This window comes from Phalangium opilio, unplaced genomic scaffold (genome assembly GCF_054372755.1).
Source record: "Phalangium opilio isolate 3A_F unplaced genomic scaffold, DU_Popi_V2 ptg000002l_1, whole genome shotgun sequence".
Classification (NCBI taxonomy): domain Eukaryota; kingdom Metazoa; phylum Arthropoda; class Arachnida; order Opiliones; family Phalangiidae; genus Phalangium; species Phalangium opilio.
In genome coordinates this window covers 7217457-7237511 of record NW_028324144.1, presented here as the reverse complement: position 1 = coordinate 7237511, position 20055 = coordinate 7217457, and the positions used below count along the sequence as shown (strand labels likewise).

General features: G+C 36.2%; 1 protein-coding gene, 3 non-coding genes and 1 pseudogene across 7 annotated transcripts in view; all 5 read left to right on the top strand.

Moving 5' to 3' along the window:
• Plc21C (Phospholipase C at 21C) overlaps positions 1–20055 on the top strand; it is a 244036-nt gene that overhangs the window by 128004 nt on the left and 95977 nt on the right. The gene's annotated exons all lie outside the window — the stretch shown is intronic.
• Positions 16140–16241, top strand: LOC149718530 (U6 spliceosomal RNA). Its single transcript, XR_016381417.1, has one exon. It is a non-coding gene; the product is annotated as a U6 spliceosomal RNA (small nuclear RNA).
• LOC149718529 (U6 spliceosomal RNA) lies at positions 16487–16593 on the top strand. The gene has a single exon (XR_016381404.1). It is a non-coding gene; the product is annotated as a U6 spliceosomal RNA (small nuclear RNA).
• LOC149718528 (U6 spliceosomal RNA) lies at positions 16833–16939 on the top strand. The gene has a single exon (XR_016381415.1). It is a non-coding gene; the product is annotated as a U6 spliceosomal RNA (small nuclear RNA).
• Positions 17181–17261, top strand: LOC149718527 (U6 spliceosomal RNA; annotated as a pseudogene).

Below are 20055 nucleotides of genomic sequence, written 5' to 3'. Positions count from 1 at the left end.
TGGAAAAGGTGTCAACGAATTATTGGAACCAAATCAAACCAAACCTAAACTAACCTAAGCTAACCTAACCTAACCTGACCTAACCTAACCCACCCGAAACCAAAATATTAAAATTTTAATTTAAAATTTAAAGACATTGATGGAACTACCATTGAGACTGTACATCATTTAAGCACAATTTGTTTATTAATTCTATATATCTCTTGCCTTGAAAGGAATGAAAGTGAGCGTTTTAATTAGTATCACGAAACATTTAGTTTTAATATTGTTAACATACCTTTCGGAGATTCAAACCAACAACCTATCGCTTCGCAGTCCAACATCGTATCCACTACACCACCGAATCGCTGACGGCTACAGTGTTTCAAGTTATATTCATGTATTTTTTAGGGGCATATTCGGACGATTGGGATTTCGGTCCATCGGGAATATAGCCATTGGGCTGGAAATCTAAAAACATTGCGGGATATTCGGTCGAATGGGATTTCGGTCCATTGGGAATTCGGTTGAAAGGAACGATACCTTCTTGCTTACCCCTCCGTCCCGTGGAAGGGGGTCCGGAACTTTGACGCGCGCCCACAGTTCTCAGTTCACCATTCCTACTTCTAAAATTTTATCTATCCCTGGTTAAATTAAACTCTGTGAGTGATAGAATGAATAAAATTTAAAAGAAATAGCTTACTACTCCTATAGATCACTCGTTATATAAAATGGATTATTTATAGGCCTGATTAAAAAGTAGAGTAAGTTCAGCTAGCTAATTGGACCGAGTCATCTTGCGACTTATTGCCACTTCTGTAACGCCTTTACAATGCATAGAGGGGTGGTGGCTAGCCCCTATGCCACAGCTAACCGACAGCGCCCTATACTAACTATTACCGTTAACCTCTGCATGTTTTGATGGAAAGGAGAAACCGGGTTAGACCGCGGAGGAAAACTCCTTTAACAAGCGGGGAGAGAACTTGTAAACTCTACGCAGAAGGATTTCTTCCCAGATTTTTCACCCGAATTTAATGATATGTTTTTAGTTTTCGAAACATTTGTGAAAAAGGTTTACAATATGAACTCCTATACAGAGTAACCAAGAACATATAGCCATTTTAAATGACTCATTTGTAAAAGAAGTTTCAGTTATAAAATTGTACAAGAATATTTTTTAACTTCTTTTAACCTTTTTAGTTCTTTAATTTTTTATTTTTCAAATTTTTTTCTTAACATTATTTTTAAACATTGTTTTCAATTTTCTTTTTAACAACATATTTTTCGCACACTTCTGTACAGCTTTTTTAGGTTTTTAGTATTTATATTTTAAGCGTTGTAATAACTGCCAAAAATGTCGGAATTGTTGAAAATGATGATAATAATTATTAAGGCCATTTAAGATAGATGAACCAACTACCGCATTTGCATGAAGAAAAATGATGCAGAAGGTCAAGTGCAACTTCAAGTTGAGAACGGTTATCCATCCGTCTGTTGAGGACGGGATAACAGATTTAACTTTCTGCATCATTTTTTCGTCGTACATATTTAAAAAAATGTTCCTTTTGGATAAAGGATTGGAACTATTATATTAAATATGCTTCGCTAATAAACTTTAATAATGATTATTGTTATATTCAAAAAATGACGTCTTGAAAAAAAGACTAATAAAAATATAATAAAATTAAAAAAGCCCCGCAGAAGTGTTCGAAAGGTATTCTGTTATAAACATTTTAAAAATAAATAATAATAATCTGAAAAATTTTGAAATAGTTAAATAAAAGTAAAAAGTATAAAAAATGGTACAAAAATAATTTTGTAAATAATTTTCAAAAATGTTTCGAAGACTAAAAAAAGATTTCAGAGTTGAAATTAGTAATTTTAGAGGACTGCATTTCAGAGTACTGCGTTTTAGTCAATCGATTTCAGAGTTGAAATTATAATTTTTGTTGGACTGCATTTCAGAGTACTGCATTTTAGTCAATCGATTTCAGAGTTGAAATTAATAATTTTCGAGGACTGCGTTTCAGAGTACTGCGTTTTAGTCAACCGATTTCAGAGTTGAAATTATAATTTTTGTTGGACTGCATTTCAGAGTACTGCATTTTAGTCAATCGATTTCAGAGTTGAAATTATAATTTTTGAGGACTGCATTTCAGAGTACTGCGTTTTAGTCAATCGATTTCAGAGTTGAAATTATAATTTTTGTTGGACTGCATTTCAGAGTACTGCATTTTAGTCAATCGATTTCAGAGTTGAAATTAATAATTTTCGAGGACTGCGTTTCAGAGTACTGCGTTTTAGTCAACCGATTTCAGAGTTGAAATTATAATTTTTGTTGGACTGCATTTCAGAGTACTGCATTTTAGTCAACCGATTTCAGAGTTGAAATTATAATTTTTGAGGACCGCATTTCAGAGTACTGCGATTTAGTCAAAAGATTTCAGAGATGAAATTATAATTTTTGTTGGACTGCATTTCAGAGTACTGCATTTTTTTCAAAAGGTTTCAGAGTTGAAATTATAATTTTTGAGGACTGCATTTCAGAGTACTGCGTTTTAGTCAATCGATTTCAGAGTTGAAATTATAATTTTTGTTGGACTGCATTTCAGAGTACTGCATTTTAGTCAATCGATTTCAGAGTTGAAATTATAATTTTTGAGGACTGCATTTCAGAGTACTGCGTTTTAGTCAATCGATTCCAGAGTTGAAATTATAATTTTTGTTGGACTGCATTTCAGAGTACTGCGTTTAGTCAAAAGATTTCAGAGTTGAAATTAATAATTTTCGAGGACTGCATTTCAGAGTACTGCGTTTTAGTCAACCGATTTCAGAGTTGAAATTATAATTTTTGAGGACTGCATTTCAGAGTACTGCGTTTTAGTCAATCGATTTTAGAGTTGAAATTATAATTTTTGTTGGACTGCATTTCAGACCACTGCATTTTAGTCAAAATATTTCAGAGTTGAAATTGATAATTTTCGAGGACTGCATTTCAGAGTACTGCGTTTTAGTCAATCGATTTCAGAGTTGAAATTATAATTTTTGTTGGACTGCATTTCAGAGTACTGCGTTTTAGTCAAACGATTTCAGAGTTGAAATTATAATTTTTGAGGACTGCATTTCAGAGTACTGCGTTTTAGTCAATCGATTTCAGAGTTGAAATTATAATTTTTGTTGGACTGCATTTCAGACCACCGCATTTTAGTCAAAAGATTTCAGAGTTGAAATTAATAGTTTTCGAGGACTGCATTTCAGAGTACTGCATTTTAGTCAACCGATTTCAGAGTTGAAATTATAATTTTTGAGGACTGCATTTCAGAGTACTGCGTTTTAGTCAATCGATTTCAGAGTTGAAATTATAATTTTTGTTGGACTGCATTTCAGACCACTGCATTTTAGTCAAAATATTTCAGAGTTGAAATTGATAATTTTCGAGGACTGCATTTCAGAGTACTGCGTTTTAGTCAATCGATTTCAGAGTTGAAATTATAATTTTTGTTGGACTGCATTTCAGAGTACTGCGTTTTAGTCAAAAGATTTCAGAGTTGAAATTAATAGTTTACGTGGACTGCATTTCAGAGTACTGCGTTTTAGTCAAAAGATTTCAGAGTTGAAATTAATAATTTTCGAGGACTGTATTTTAGAGTACTGCATTTTAGTCAACCGATTTCAGAGTTGAAATTATAATTTTTGAGGACTGCATTTCAGAGTACTGCGTTTTAGTCAATCGATTTCAGAGTTGAAATTATAATTTTTGTTGGACTGCATTTCAGAGTACTGCGTTTTAGTCAAACGATTTCAGAGTTGAAATTATAATTTTTGAGGACTGCATTTCAGAGTACTGCGTTTTAGTCAATCGATTTCAGAGTTGAAATTATAATTTTTGTTGGACTGCATTTCAGACCACTGCATTTTAGTCAAAATATTTCAGAGTTGAAATTGATAATTTTCGAGGACTGCATTTCAGAGTACTGCGTTTTAGTCAATCGATTTCAGAGTTGAAATTATAATTTTTGTTGGACTGCATTTCAGAGTACTGCGTTTTAGTCAAACGATTTCAGAGTTGAAATTATAATTTTTGAGGACTGCATTTCAGAGTACTGCGTTTTAGTCAATCGATTTCAGAGTTGAAATTATAATTTTTGTTGGACTGCATTTCAGACCACCGCATTTTAGTCAAAAGATTTCAGAGTTGAAATTAATAGTTTTCGAGGACTGCATTTCAGAGTACTGCATTTTAGTCAACCGATTTCAGAGTTGAAATTATAATTTTTGAGGACTGCATTTCAGAGTACTGCGTTTTAGTCAATCGATTTCAGAGTTGAAATTATAATTTTTGTTGGACTGCATTTCAGACCACTGCATTTTAGTCAAAATATTTCAGAGTTGAAATTGATAATTTTCGAGGACTGCATTTCAGAGTACTGCGTTTTAGTCAATCGATTTCAGAGTTGAAATTATAATTTTTGTTGGACTGCATTTCAGAGTACTGCGTTTTAGTCAAAAGATTTCAGAGTTGAAATTAATAGTTTACGTGGACTGCATTTCAGAGTACTGCGTTTTAGTCAAAAGATTTCAGAGTTGAAATTAATAATTTTCGAGGACTGTATTTTAGAGTACTGCATTTTAGTCAACCGATTTCAGAGTTGAAATTATAATTTTTGAGGACTGCATTTCAGAGTACTGCGTTTTAGTCAATCGATTTCAGAGTTGAAATTATAATTTTTGTTGGACTGCATTTCAGAGTACTGCGTTTTAGTCAAACGATTTCAGAGTTGAAATTATAATTTTTGAGGACTGCATTTCAGAGTACTGCGTTTTAGTCAATCGATTTCAGAGTTGAAATTATAATTTTTGTTGGACTGCATTTCAGACCACTGCATTTTAGTCAAAATATTTCAGAGTTGAAATTGATAATTTTCGAGGACTGCATTTCAGAGTACTGCGTTTTAGTCAATCGATTTCAGAGTTGAAATTATAATTTTTGTTGGACTGCATTTCAGAGTACTGCGTTTTAGTCAAACGATTTCAGAGTTGAAATTATAATTTTTGAGGACTGCATTTCAGAGTACTGCGTTTTAGTCAATCGATTTCAGAGTTGAAATTATAATTTTTGTTGGACTGCATTTCAGACCACCGCATTTTAGTCAAAAGATTTCAGAGTTGAAATTAATAGTTTTCGAGGACTGCATTTCAGAGTACTGCATTTTAGTCAACCGATTTCAGAGTTGAAATTATAATTTTTGAGGACTGCATTTCAGAGTACTGCGTTTTAGTCAATCGATTTCAGAGTTGAAATTATAATTTTTGTTGGACTGCATTTCAGAGTACTGCGTTTTAGTCAAAAGATTTCAGAGTTGAAATTAATAGTTTACGTGGACTGCATTTCAGAGTACTGCGTTTTAGTCAAAAGATTTCAGAGTTGAAATTAATAATTTTCGAGGACTGTATTTTAGAGTACTGCATTTTAGTCAACCGATTTCAGAGTTGAAATTATAATTTTTGAGGACTGCATTTCAGAGTACTGCGTTTTAGTCAATCGATTTCAGAGTTGAAATTATAATTTTTGTTGGACTGCATTTCAGAGTACTGCGTTTTAGTCAAACGATTTCAGAGTTGAAATTATAATTTTTGAGGACTGCATTTCAGAGTACTGCGTTTTAGTCAATCGATTTCAGAGTTGAAATTATAATTTTTGTTGGACTGCATTTCAGACCACTGCATTTTAGTCAAAATATTTCAGAGTTGAAATTGATAATTTTCGAGGACTGCATTTCAGAGTACTGCGTTTTAGTCAATCGATTTCAGAGTTGAAATTATAATTTTTGTTGGACTGCATTTCAGAGTACTGCGTTTTAGTCAAAAGATTTCAGAGTTGAAATTAATAATTTTCGAGGACTGTATTTCAGAGTACTGCATTTTAGTCAACCGATTTCAGAGTTAAAATTATAATTTTTGAGGACTGCATTTCAGAGTACTGCGTTTTAGTCAATAGAGTTCAGAGTTGAAATTATAATTTTTGAGTACTGCATTTCAGAGTACTGCGTTTTAGTCAATCGATTTCAGAGTTGAAATTTATTATTTTCGTGGACTGCTTTTCAGAGTACTGCATTTTAGTCAATTGGTTTCAGAGTTGAAAATAATAGATTTCGAGCACTGCACTTCAGAGTACTGCGTTTTAGTCAAAAGATTTCAGAGTTGAAACTCTAAATTTGTTGGACTGTATATTAGGCAATGAATTTTAGAATTGCTTTCCTATATTGAAAATGTGAACCGACCTGCATACTACAAATAGTAGGTTTCCTACCGTGGACTGCATTTCAGACATTCAGAGGACCTGCAGATTAGTCGACCCCTAAAAAAAGTCGCCTTCGTGTTTTGGGGAGCTACATTCGGTTGCTGGTGGTTGGCTTGTTCGCTATATACACTTTTCATTGGTAGGGATATGTCGTCTGCTTAAAGACTGAAATAATTGTGGCCGGTTTTAGTGTTTGAAAAACTAATATATTTTGAGAAAAGTCAGAAATAATAATGAAAATAAGCAACAAGGAAATGTTTTAAATTAAATTTACTTTTGATTCTTACAAGCTTACAAAAGTAAGATTGAATACTTAATTTAAAGATTCATGGTGTAAATACATAAGCCCGCTTAAGCAGACGACGCGACTGCCCCAGAACTCCGGAACTAGAACGCTAAATCTTAAAAGTTTCTGAATAATACATAATCTTCTACTCCTCTTGGTATATCCTCTTTGCTTTAGCGTACTGAAAAAATAATAAAGGTAAAGCCGAGGGCTGACCCCTGGGATTGGAATAATACCTCTCATTGGCTTTTGTTTTACGTTCTTTGGAGGAATTCTTGCTGGGGGCTGCATTGGGGTAGACACAGAGTGTGTTCGAAGCTGATACGGGGACACGTTCCCATGGTGAGCGAATATACAATATAGAATAGAGGACTGGACTGACTACCGGATTCATAAATTTTCATTTGCTTCTGACTATTAAGCCTTGTTTGAGCTAGTTTCCTGTTGGACTCTCTACGGATTTAGCCTAACCCCGGGGATTTTTTTCATACGTGATATAATATAAGAAAGAATTCGCCTTATAACGAAGTTATGCCACTGTGGTTTATAATCCCTGATGGTTAGCCAGACACGTGACTTACGCGTTGTTATACGAAAAGTTATTTTCCTGCTGATTATTTTAGCAAGGTTTTATAGGAATTATTTCTTTTGATTACGATTCAGCTGCCCGCAAATAGGGCTAAATCTTTCAAGGAATTGAATTGAATTCACAGTAAAAATACGGTAGCTATAAATCGGTAATTTAGAGGATTTTAACCGAACAAAATGTGGTCATTCATCGACATCGTGCCATGCTACAATGATTGCATATAGACACGTGTCTATTTAAGAATTCATGTGCATGAGAACAAAATTAATAGAGTTTAAGCTGAAATATCACTCGCTTCGACAAAAACAGTGACGTGTTCTTCAATTTTGTGTATAGACAATAAAACCAAATTTTCACTCATAAATACTAGCGAAAGTATGCATGGAAAACCAGTGAGCATGTATAAGGAGGTTTGGAGAGACGAAATTCTCCGTTAGCCCCCCCCCACTTCAAAATCGGCACCGAGCAGGGCCGGATTAAAGGGGGGAGGGCGTTGGGGCGCTGGCCACCGGGCGCAAGGCTTGTTGGGGGCGCGTTGAGTTAAACTATTCCCCCTTAGCAACATTTGCTGTTCCTTTTTTCCGACTTTATTTCGGACCCCCGAGTGCATATTATCTCGGAACCCGCGGGTGCAAAATTGCTCAATCCGGCCCTGGTACTGAGCTGCAGCACACCAGAGAAAAAACAAATCAGAGAAGTTTGTTTACGGCCAGTACGGATCATGTGACGTCTGGTTTTTCCGCTGTGCGCCGGGTATAGGTGCGCGAGAGAGAGAGATCGGGTTGTGCCGTTATAGTTACCTTCCCCCTTTGACTCTCCTTATACGTGCTCTTTAGAAAAAAGAATGACATTTTTCATGTTACCACTACGTAATCTTTGATCAACAAATATAACGAATGGATCCTCGATGAAAAGAATAAGAATAACGCCCTTGATTGGTCGACCAAAGACACTATAAAGAGAAATTCAAAATTTGCATTGTAAACATGATATTGGGCACTACGAATGGCTTTCATCTGTGTACCAAACCTTTTCACTTTCGGTTGTACTTTCATTTTCCTTTCTTAATACATTTGTTATTACTTTGTGGAGTAATGTCGCGTGAATTTCCAGCGGATTTCAAAAATCTTTCGATAATGAAGGCATTATCGTCAGGCGACTTAACGTTCCTCGAACACTAAGCCTCTGAATAGATGTTGCAATAAATATGTTGTAATGATACCTTCCTTTTGCTATGTACTTCTTGATTTTCGGTAGGCTCAAGACCTTTATCAGTTGGATAGAAAATGACCCTACTTAACGTTAAATCTAGAGTCATCTACAAAATGACGGTTTGAAAAGCAATGGCAATATTGTGACACTTAGAAATGTGTATATGCACTGCAGGGGTTGGGGTAGAAACGTCTGGAAAATTATATCGGATGCAGAGATTTATTTTCGCAACTATTACCGACCTCAAAAATAACCTTGAGAGAAAATTGAAATCTGACAATAATGAGTATCATTTTGGACTGATGTAATCCCTTTTCCCACTGCAGGTGTTGATCCGGCTGGCCTGAATACCGTTTTAATGATTGTTATTAAACCAGAATCGGGAACATATACAAAAAGAGCAAAGGCTTAAACGGATACTTGAATGTTTACCCCTAAGTAATATTTTTACTGCCTAGACTGTATAGAAAATTTACTTTGTGGAGAATTCCAGTATCACTTCAAATGAAGATAGGAGGATAAGCCAAGGATGAAGAATACTTCGTTTTTCCGCTTCACTAATGCAGTATTCATCTCTTGAAGGCTAAACAAGAAAAATTACTGTTACATAATATTAATAGCTACGTGTGTTAGCCTAATTCTAATTAACATTGCCTAGTAATGTTAAACTTCATTGGGATTTTGATGAAATTTCTCGTGTTTCAAAATTGGCGTTAGTATCGAAGTACAGTGGGTTCTAAGGGAGGGAATCATGGTTTTAGATAGTTATGCCTAATTTGACAAAGGTTCGGTTTAGGCTTAGGAACGGCTTTTCCATTTACTGCTCTCTGCCCTTGAAACTTTCTAAGAAGCTTTTGATTACAATTGCGGTAAGCTTTCGAAACGCATGTTTTTAAGACTTGTGACTGTAAAACGCAATTAGAATTGTTTTAATCTGAAGGATTTCGACATCGTCACCAAGACAAAAGTTAAAACTCGAGAAAATAAATCCCAGAGATCGCCAAAGTACCTTTTGTTTCTTTGTTTAATTCTCATTTGTTTCGCACGAGATAGACCATGCACGATTCACATGTTTTTTGTGGTGCTTCAATTCCTTACTTCGTTTTTAAGATCTTTTTGTAATACCCACAATTCACTTCGTGGAGTGGTGCTGACTAGCAGAAACGACCGCATTTATTTTAAAGAGTCTTCAAACCATTACTTGAAGTAATCTTTCGATGTCATTCACTCAAATGACCCTATATGTCCTTGGTTTCTAAAACTTCTCTATACATGATGGATTCCCGAACTATTATGGTTTACATTAAGTACTTCCCATTTGTAAATCCCTAATTATTTGGGAATCCCATAAGCTATGCTGAGGACGGTCAATAGCTTCAAGAATCTATGATGGTGCTCCATAGCTCACCCAACTGTACAGAGGTTATAGAGATCAAAGGGAATGCACTAAAGAGGAACAGAAGGTTAAGCCATTGCGAAGGCTTTTGGAAAAGGTGCTTTCCAGTTTTAGTAAGCTATATCCGGTTTCTGGTGGTTGGCTTATTCTCTACACTGCTCATAGACTATTTCGATGTATAACAGGGAAAGACACGGGGGTAAAACTCTGCCCTCCATCTTGCTTTTTGGTACCTGCGCTGCATAGTCTTTTTGTGTCGTGAGAGTGCGCAGAGACTACAATGAATCAACCCATTGTATGTCCTTATACTGAGGGTTGCCTACCCTCTTTTGTACGTAGAAAAGGTCTATTGGTTGGAAAATGTTATCTACTTAAAGACTGTAATAATTTTTGAGCCGAACATAGGTGTAACCAAAACAAACGTTTTTGAAAAAAATATAGATAAATAAGTAATGATAATTACAAGATAACAAGGAAACTTTTGAATTTATATGCATTCTTATTCTTATATTTAAATTCCATCCCGTGACCATAGTAACTTGCGAAAAATATTAAATATTTAGAGGTAAATACGTAGGCCTTGTGTATAAGCAGAACATTAAACAGACTACGCGACAGGCTCAACGGGATAGAAGAACCATGGTTACTAAATAATGCCTAAGCTTCTACTTCTCTCTGCATAGGGATTAATTCTGTTTTCGATGAAGATTCTATCATCAGTTCATTTACAGTGGGAGATCGAGGGATACCAACCATTAGATGACAGAAACTATTGAACCTTGGCTCTGCACATTAGCTGAATGTCACGGTCCGAACACTACGAAAACCATAATCTCTTTTCAATTACATATTTACGTCGAAACATCGATCGCGAATGAAAGTGAAGTGTACGGTTCGGTTGGTCTTGCATCGTGAGCCACGCTTTTCATTTCGATATGTTGAATCCCTTATTTATATTTAAACTGATATTTGGAGATCGAGGCTTACAAAACCAGGCATACTGTGATGGATTTAAACGCGGCGCTATTTATGAGCGTTCTTTACTTGGGGCCCCGAGTATAACCACACACCCTCGGGTTTGAAAGCGAAGGTTTGATGACCTCGAAACGATTTTCTGTGGCCGTTTTAAACGAGGACGCGGTAAATCCACTCAGTAGGAATCTGTAGTTGAAAACGATCTGGCAAATGCCGATAAATGCCCCAGTTTCCATTTAAGGAATCTTTCCAACGAGAGGATCGAGTTGTAATCCTTCACTATGGTTTTTCGGGATTTAACTTTCTCAGTTTATAGTATTCTTTGGATTTGGATTTATTGCACCTAAAAAGTTTACCTCTTATTACTATCTCCATAAGTTTATAAGGTATGTTCCATAAGTAATGCTAGAGACAAACAGAAAGCATGGATTAACTAACAGGTTTTCCCATGTAATGCTATCGCCAACTTCATGTTCCGAAATATTCCTTGATTCCCCAATTTATTGGATCAAAACGGATGTAGATATAGCGCCATCTCTAGGCAAAAATAGTTTTTTTGCGGATTTAAAGATGGCGACGCCCAATTTAGGCAGGATTTCAATTTTGACGTCATAGAACACGTGATATTTGGTCTAATTTTCTTATAACTTCCTGTTAGGGATAGTAGCTGCTGCTAGGGGGCGTTTGGAACATGCATGATTTATCTTTTGGGGGAATGAACTATCCCTAGTGTTTGTTAATCCATACTGAAAGCTTGTTCGAGAACGGCGCGAGAATTTACCACACTCGGTTTTGCAGTCCACTGTCCATCTTCCAATTAAGTTTGCACTAAGCCTTTGACAGCACCTCACCAGGCGTTGCTTTACAAGAATCTACGACGTTTCACCTACGTCACTTCATGACAAGCTCTCAGTAACAAGTGAAAAACTTATAGGAAATATCTTATGAACTTATGCTATCTCCAATGGAATCGTAATTTTACTTCTGAATAAAATTGTTGTAATGTTATCGCCTCCGTTCTAGGTTATGCCTTAAAATCCGTTTTAGCGCCATGGGCTACAGGTCCAAAGGTTGACCTTTTGAAATATTTAAAAATTGAAAAAGTTAACAGTAGAGGGCGCATGTAAATGGTATTCTACCCGCGTCCATGCGCACTCACACTGCGTGAAACGACCTTTTTAATTCGCCACGTTCTTATGGTATTCTGAATACGTTTTTGCTAATTTGAAAAACACGGCAATACAAAATGAATGTACACAATAATGTCGTATTCCGTCCACTTTACCTTTAATTGAAGCTTGGACAAAAAGGTGGAGTTGTGGATCGACTATTGAAAACATTCTTAAACACGTGTGCTACCTATCTTGTCTTCTCTCCAGTTCATTATTCCACAAGCGAAGTACGGGGACACTATAAATGGAATTGCAGCATTCCACTTAGAAATGAGTTTTACGAACTTGAGGCAATTGCAAAACAATTTTGCTTTTCTGAAGTTTACGTGTACATAATAATAATAATCCCTTTCTTCTCCGTATCTTTAAATAGCTCTTTTAATTTGAAATGAAATTCCACGTTCCCCTGGAAATGGCCGTACCTTTAAAAGTTCATAACTTATCGAGCCTCTATACCAGTTTTATTAAGTTTTAAGCCTGAGTATAATAGCGCAATTTAGTCTCGTCCAGTCTCTAGACTGCAGGGAGAATGAGAAAATCTCATTTTTGATAATTAGAAAATTATCTGTTGGTTCTTTAAACGCAGCTGCTCCTTTTCACTGTACGCTTAATTAAACTTCAGAAATATTTCTCCTTAAACGGCTTTTACCGCTAAGCCAGACACTTTTTGTAACTTTATATTACAATTAACTAATTTAAGAATAGGAAATTAGAGCGCTTTGGAAATTATTCAAAAACACCGGCACAAGCAAAGGAAGTTTTGGATGTAGTACATCAAGGTCACGTGAAATTTCGCAGTATTGTTTAAAGCTATAGGCGCGCCAAGGAATATTATGAGTTACGCTTCTCTAAGCTTACTATGTTTGGGTTGGAAAAATATTTCAGCACTGTTCATCCTCATCAAAAGTGCAAAGCCCGTGATTGAATTGCATTAGCTACTAGCAACAAAGGCATCCGGCGCAGCCCATCAGCCTGTAGGGACATTTTTATTGTATTTTTCGGACCGCCATTTATAAAGATGGCGGCAAAACTGAAATCCCAACTCTCTGATACACTTTGTTATTTACCAATCTGATGGCAATCCGCTAAACCAATCAAATTGCGAAGTATCGTGGAACAAGGATAGATATAATTTTAGAAGTATACGAATGGAGAACAGAGTAATCTAAGCGCGCGTCAAAGTCCCGGATCCCCTTCCACGGGACGGGGGGGGGGGGTATGAAAAAAGACGCTGGTCATAGCAACAGAGGTAAAAAGGAATTACGTATTTTTCGCAGTCCCCGTCAGCATCGTCATCAAAACGTAGTTGAAGGAAGCCAATAAGATAACTTAAAATTTTCGTTACGTGTTGGATGGAGGGGCACTATACTGGACTAAAGCAAGTAGTCCACTTAGCCTTGCGTAACCGTATCGTTACCGTTTTAAGTTCGTAAATCATCCGAAATAGGGCGCCCATTACTTAAGTCCGAAAGCGTCGTTTAAGAAACGCTATCAGATGGCGTTCTGTACGTATTTGGATAAGTGACGTTACGTTAACGGTACGGTTTCACAAGGCTTAGTGGACTACTTGCTTTAGAGTGGGACTGAAGTAAATGCTAACCGTTCTCAATTCCTACTTCTAAAATTAAATCTATCCCTGGTGGAACAAATAAAAAGTAGATAAAAACTTTCGATTATTTACATTGAAAATAATAATATTCCTTCGTTCTCTAAAAACATCTTCCGTTTGGCAATTACAGTCTGTTAAGTTCTAACAAATAAAATAAATCTCGATTTACTAATACCTTTAAAAGGTCTAAGCTTTTCAAAAATTGCCTGAACTCATTTTAAATCAATTAGCTGCTGCAGCTTATACCCAAAAGAAAATTCAGATGGAAAATGATTCTTTTAAATTTGAATATAATCCACCCCAATTAAAACTTCTTATCCCTTAAAACAGACATTTTTAAAACAAAACCTTTATTTATATCGTTTGTCTGTACAAAAGGTATTTTAATTTCTGCCGAGAACCTTGATGAAGTTATAGGTAGACCCTGTAGAGGGAGTTTATTAGTAAGGAGAGGGACGGATTTTATAGACCATTTCGGAAATTCCATACAGAGAAACCAGCCAACAAAACTCGGGCTTCGTCTGGTGTTACTTCTTAGTAGAATGGCGAATTCGCTCCTATGTGTTGGTTTCTCTGTATGTAATTTCCAAAGTGGTTTATAGGTTAGAAAATGTCGCGAATTTAAAGTTGCCTACATTAGACATAAAAGAACTGAAATCAATTCGACCTATTTCACTTGATGTATTTTTTGCGAGTTTTCACTTAATTTCCTACCAGTGGTTTCATTGACCATAGTTTCAGCCAACCAAAGAAGGGAACGCTGGTTGCAGTCTGAGCAAGTTTATAAACAGTGAATGAAAAGCCCACTGTTTGATACGTGAAAACGTTGACTCATTTACCAGAGAGTAGCAGTAAGCGGTCGACGGGACAATACTGTTTCTAGAGAAGGTATCGACGTAAAGTTTGCCTTTCACCAACATACCCCTTGTAGAGTCTCCCAGGTGCAGTGCGAAGCGGAAAAAGTTACTGTCCTGGTGTCTCAAAGGATTGCAAACAAATTATATATCCTTAAATATTCTCAAGTTCTTATGAAATCTAACATTGAATATTCATACTCTTCAGTTTCCTCTGTTTCGTCATGTGAACCTGTACAAAACTATGGTATTTGTAACTCTATCCCTCGCAACTTACAGACAATGGTCTTGGGCCTAAACTACTGTCTGCGAGTAAAACATACTAACCATAAGTATGAGTTTGAAGGTTATTGATTTGGAAAAGCCTCGGTAGTACTACGGAGGCTTTTCCAAATCTATACCAATAGTTGTAGAAAATAAAGCCAACTGAAATGTCAGGTAGCGTAGCTATTTGAGGAGGACCATTACCATAAATAACTATTGTTTTAGATAATTACCCAGTGAAATTATTATAAAAATATACTTATTCCTGCTATGCTACTCACGGAACCAGTGATAGGTCCTTCGAAAGTTTGGGAAAAAAGGTATAAAAAAAAATATGGAAAGAACGGTCGCAGCTGTTGTCATTCATCACAGCTAGAGGGAGCGACAGGCGCTTTAATTGGACTCGAGTCGCCATAGTTCTTTTGTGTCCCGTGCACCAAAGTGTCTATTCTTTTCTTTCTGTGGTCACGGACCTTTTAGCTCAAGAAGGACTGGATAGTTTTGAAAGCCAACGGTACATTAGTTTAAGGTAGTAAAAAGCTAGATTTTAGGGATAAATGTTTTAAACCGGGTTCCACTCGCGTTTGCAAATCATGGATTTGTATAAATACTAACTTATGATGGATTTCCATCTCTTACGTTGCGCAAAGCATTTTGCTTAGGTGCCTGTTCAATAGAGAAAAAAATATGACTTGTAACCCTCCAGCCTTGTGAGTGAGGGGGAAATTCGCATATGTTGTCTTTGTAACGTATATTTTGGGTCTACTTTTTGACCAAGCTGAAATTCTATAGGCGTAATTCATTAGTATTAATTCATATCCATGGTAAAATCCTCTCTGCCATGAAAGAAAACAGTATGTGTATCCAGTTGCGTCGCTTCTATTCTCGTTATGAGTGTAAGGTCCATGCTATGGTCCACCGAGTTATTTCTCCTTGGTTTTGATAAGAAATGAACTTCTTCGTGGGCTACTCTTTTGGCTGCAAGCTCCAAAGCTATTTGGGGAATCGAAATTATTAGCTGTTGCGCTTTCTTACCGTTTGAGGTCGCGCCAGGTTGGTTTTTCTCAATGATTTCCAAGGTATGTTTGCGGCGTACTGAGGCGCTCCACAGACGTAATTTCTTTTGTGGGCTTTCCGTGATTCTGGCGGAACTAAATCTTCACCTTTCGATTTTGGGACTATACAGCGTACGTCTGGGATGAGTGATTCAATCGAGTAAAAAGGAGTGCAGGGAGAGGTGCGGGATGATGATTGAAAACTTCCCAGGTGGTTTAGACCGGGCCGTTTATTTGCTTGATGAAAAATGTAATTCTCTAACGTTTTTATTTTAAGTTAAACCAACAAAAAGCGGCGCCATTAGGCATGCACTTCAGAAATTGTAAATGATCGGAAATATTGCTCAATTTCCTTAATAATATAATAATTGATTTTCTGGCATGTAAGGCCATTTTATAACTTTGAAAGAAAGGGGGTATATATAAACTTAAAAAAAACTAACAACTTTTGTCGTTGCTAATATTACTAGAATTTATACGCTACAGAGAAGATTATCATGGCCCCTGAGCAAGGATGACACGCAATATCGTGAAGAGTTCCAGTTTGTTTGTTTTTTGAAACATCATATTTTATCCAATATTAGAAATAGATTTGTATTATGGATTATTACAGCTCAGACTGGTTTTATTTTCGGCAATATCGTAGTTTTTATTAGTTGTTTTACGTTACCAATCAAAATTACGAAAAATTTTGATTAGTTTCCTTAATATTTATTGATTTTCTGCCACATAAGTCCAATTTAATACTATACTAAAAATGGGGTATATATAGACGTGGAAAACGTTAGAAGATTGTAGTAGCTTCGGCACTACATATACTAAAATTGGAACGATACAGAGAAGATTAGCATGGCCCCTGCGCAAGGATGACACGCAAAATCGTGAAGCGTTCTAAATTTTTAAGATAATTTTTTTTTGTTTGCAATATTAATAATAGATTTGTATTGTGGATTATTACAGCCCAGACTAGTTTATTTTCGACAAATTTGTAGTTGTTATTAGTTGCTTTACTTTACGAATCAAAATTATGGAAAATTTCAATTAGTTTCCTTAATAGTTATTGATTTTCTGGCACATAAGGCCATTTTAATACTTTGTTAAAAATGGTTTATATATAGACGTGGAAAACCTTTATAGCTTGTAATAGCTTCGGCACTACATATACTAAAATTGGAACAATACAGAGAAGATTAGCATGGCCCCTGCGCAAGGATGACACGCAAAATCGTGAAGCGTTCCAAATTTTTTAGTTTTTTCTTTCTTTATTTACAATATTAAAAATAAATTTGTATTGTGGATTATTACAGCTCAGACTGGTTTTACTTTCGACAAATTTGTAGTTGTTATTAGTTGTTTTACGTTACGAATAAAAAATATGGAAAATTTCGATTAGTTTCCTTGATATTTATTGATTTTCTGGCACATAAGGCTATTATAATACTTCGCTAAAAATGGGGTATACACAGACGTGGAAAACAGTTTCGCATTGTAGTAGCTTCGGCACTACATATACTAAAATTGGAACGATACAAGGATGACACGCAAAATCGTGAAGCGTTCCAATTTTTTTTTTTAAATAATTTTCCGAAATCTGAAATTAGACTTTTTCACTGAAATAATGTTATTATAATTCACTGTAATATTATAGACTATTTCAGAGATGTATTATGAACGCCTTCACTCTGTTATTTTTCTAGGAATGAGCGTCTCTAAGTACATTTGTAGAGAGACTAGAACTGTTTCTGGAGTATATAGCTAGACAACTGCGGAGAGCGATGTGGGAAAAAATAACAAAAGCCAACAATCGCATATGAGGAAGGGTTTAAACTACTTCCTTTATTTCTTTTCCTCTCAACTGTTATCTAGGAAGAACTGGGTTTATGGACTGCTGGCAATTCCTTCGTAAGTGGGTGCGATGCGCAGGCCACAGCCAGGCACGGCGGACTTAAGCTGAGCTGTGTAAGCAAACAGACGGGAACTTCGCGGGCGTCGCCAAACAAAAACAAACTGTTAGTTTCTATTTAAGTTTTAGGGTTAGGAGCGACCTTCCACAAATCTTTCTTTCGGATACCAGACCTATAAGAGTCTCCGTCTCTCTCAGTCTTCAGTTTCGAACTCGTTCATCCATAATAATTCTCCTATGTTCAGATAAAACCCCCCTTTCTCCGATCTTTTACTTTTTCTCTTAAAATGAACCAAAAATTATGGTTTCGAAATATTTTAGCTGGCCGGCTGGCTGTCGTAAAGAAAACGCGTGCAAATCTAAAATGATTCACTTGAATGTCTCATGACTGTAAACGTGGAACGACTGGGCGGGTAGATTCGACGAAAATGCCGATACACATTCCAAAAGGACTGATAATGCTATGAAATTCACGCATGCCCAGTAGACCTCGATAGCCCCTACATAATACCAGGGATCCGTGTAATTTTAGAAGCAGGAATGGAGAACGGTTAGCCTTTACTTCACTCCGACTCATTGCCCAGTATAGAGCCCCTCCCTTCAACACGTAACGAAAAGTTAAAATTATCTTATTGGATCTCTTAAACTACCATTTGATGACGTTGCTGACGGTAACGGCGAAAAATGCGCAGTTCCATTTTACCTCTGTCGCTAAGACCCGCCTCTTCTTTCAAGGTGGTCGTGGACCCAGATTACTCTGTTCACCATTCCTGCTTCTAAAATTACATGGATCCCTGATAATACATTGTACATTCTTTAAGTAAAGGATGCGCGCTTTCATCGTAGCAAAAATTCTTTCATGTTTATGGAGAGTATTAAAAGGTTATGATTTCGCTAGGGCACAAATGGCAAAAGTTTATTAAGCCTTGAGTATCTTGTTTTTCTCTGGTCCATTCACTGTTTACTCCTTAAATCTATCTTTTCTTCTTTTTCTTGGATCTTTCCTCTGGCAATTTTTTATTCTCTGTCAAGGTTCAGATCTGTTTCTCATTCGTCAAAGTTGATTTCCTTCGACCCAAAACTCCGATAATTCATTCGCTAGCTATATTGTCCAGAAAGAAATATGTAGTTTGTCCTTCTACGAGGTTAAGCCTTTCCGAACTGAAAACGCGCTACGCCCCTAGTTCTGGAGCTTGCTGTATCCACGCAAGCTGTAGTCACCAGCCTAAGTTTTTAAATGGCGTCTTGAGACAAACTGTCTTAAGGCTACACTGAGAAGTCCATAACTTTAACTTGAGTTTAGATCTGTCAACATGAAAATTAGACAAGTCATTGGGATTTGAAAACCTCACATATAAAGAAAAGTTATTTGCTAGATCATTAAATTTTATATCGAAGCCGTTTTTAGTAAGGAATTAAAAAAAAGTCCCATGTTTCGGAAATGTGTTTTAAATTTCGCGGTTCGAAAAAGGTTTTTGGCGACCTTGCCTTGTTGTTAATGTTACACTCGGTGGAGCAAAGTCAGCAAACGGCTTTCGCGAACCACAGATCTTTTCAATGCGAACGCTACACAGTTATGACGTCACCAACAAGTTGAACGGCTAGTGTGTGTCTATTCAAAGAGGATATAAAGAAGGGGAGTTGAAGCTATCAGCTTTTGGCAAGGCATTTTGAGAGTTGTAACTTATCTTTTATATTTGTTTGTTATATTTTTGTTCTAATATCCGGTTCACCGTATTTCAACCAATAAGAGGGCAGAGATAGATGCGCGCGCACACCGGAAGCTTAGAGGAAAACTTTCAAAGCTTTCACTATCCACTCTTTACACCATCTTTGGTCTACTTTATTCTACGTTCGTTTAGGATTTTCGATTTTTTAATAACAAGACAATGTAATTTGGGTTCAATTTACTCATTTTGATATATTCAAAAATATGAAAAATCTTGTAAATTAAACGCTACTATCCCTTTAAGGGAAGTCGGCGAAGCAAAAGCGACCGCTTGCATGATAACGTAACGGTAACGAGGATGTTTTCCGGAGAATAGAAGCGCGTTTCCGACCACTTAACGAAAAATCGATTTTCTTTTTAGACAATAGATTGAAATGCAAAGGACCTTCCATTCTTCAAACTGAAAAAAAACAGAATTTAAAAATATTTAAAGCAATGGTTCAGTCCTACGTTGTCTAGTGTCTAGCTAGCGGAAGGTCACGGAGTGTGTTTGTAGAGGACCTTTATGTTCCACAAAATGGCGGGCGACAAGAGATATGGATTGATGGGCTAAACCATTACTGAAGTTTAAATATAACGTTGGTTTTAAATGAGTTGCTAATATCAAAGAAAATATCGGAAGCCTTTTTTTAATTTTAAAATGTAGGCATTTTTTAATTTTTGAGGAACAAGAATTGTTGAAAACCTAGCCAAATTTCAAATTAATCATTCTAAATTAACAATTTAACTAA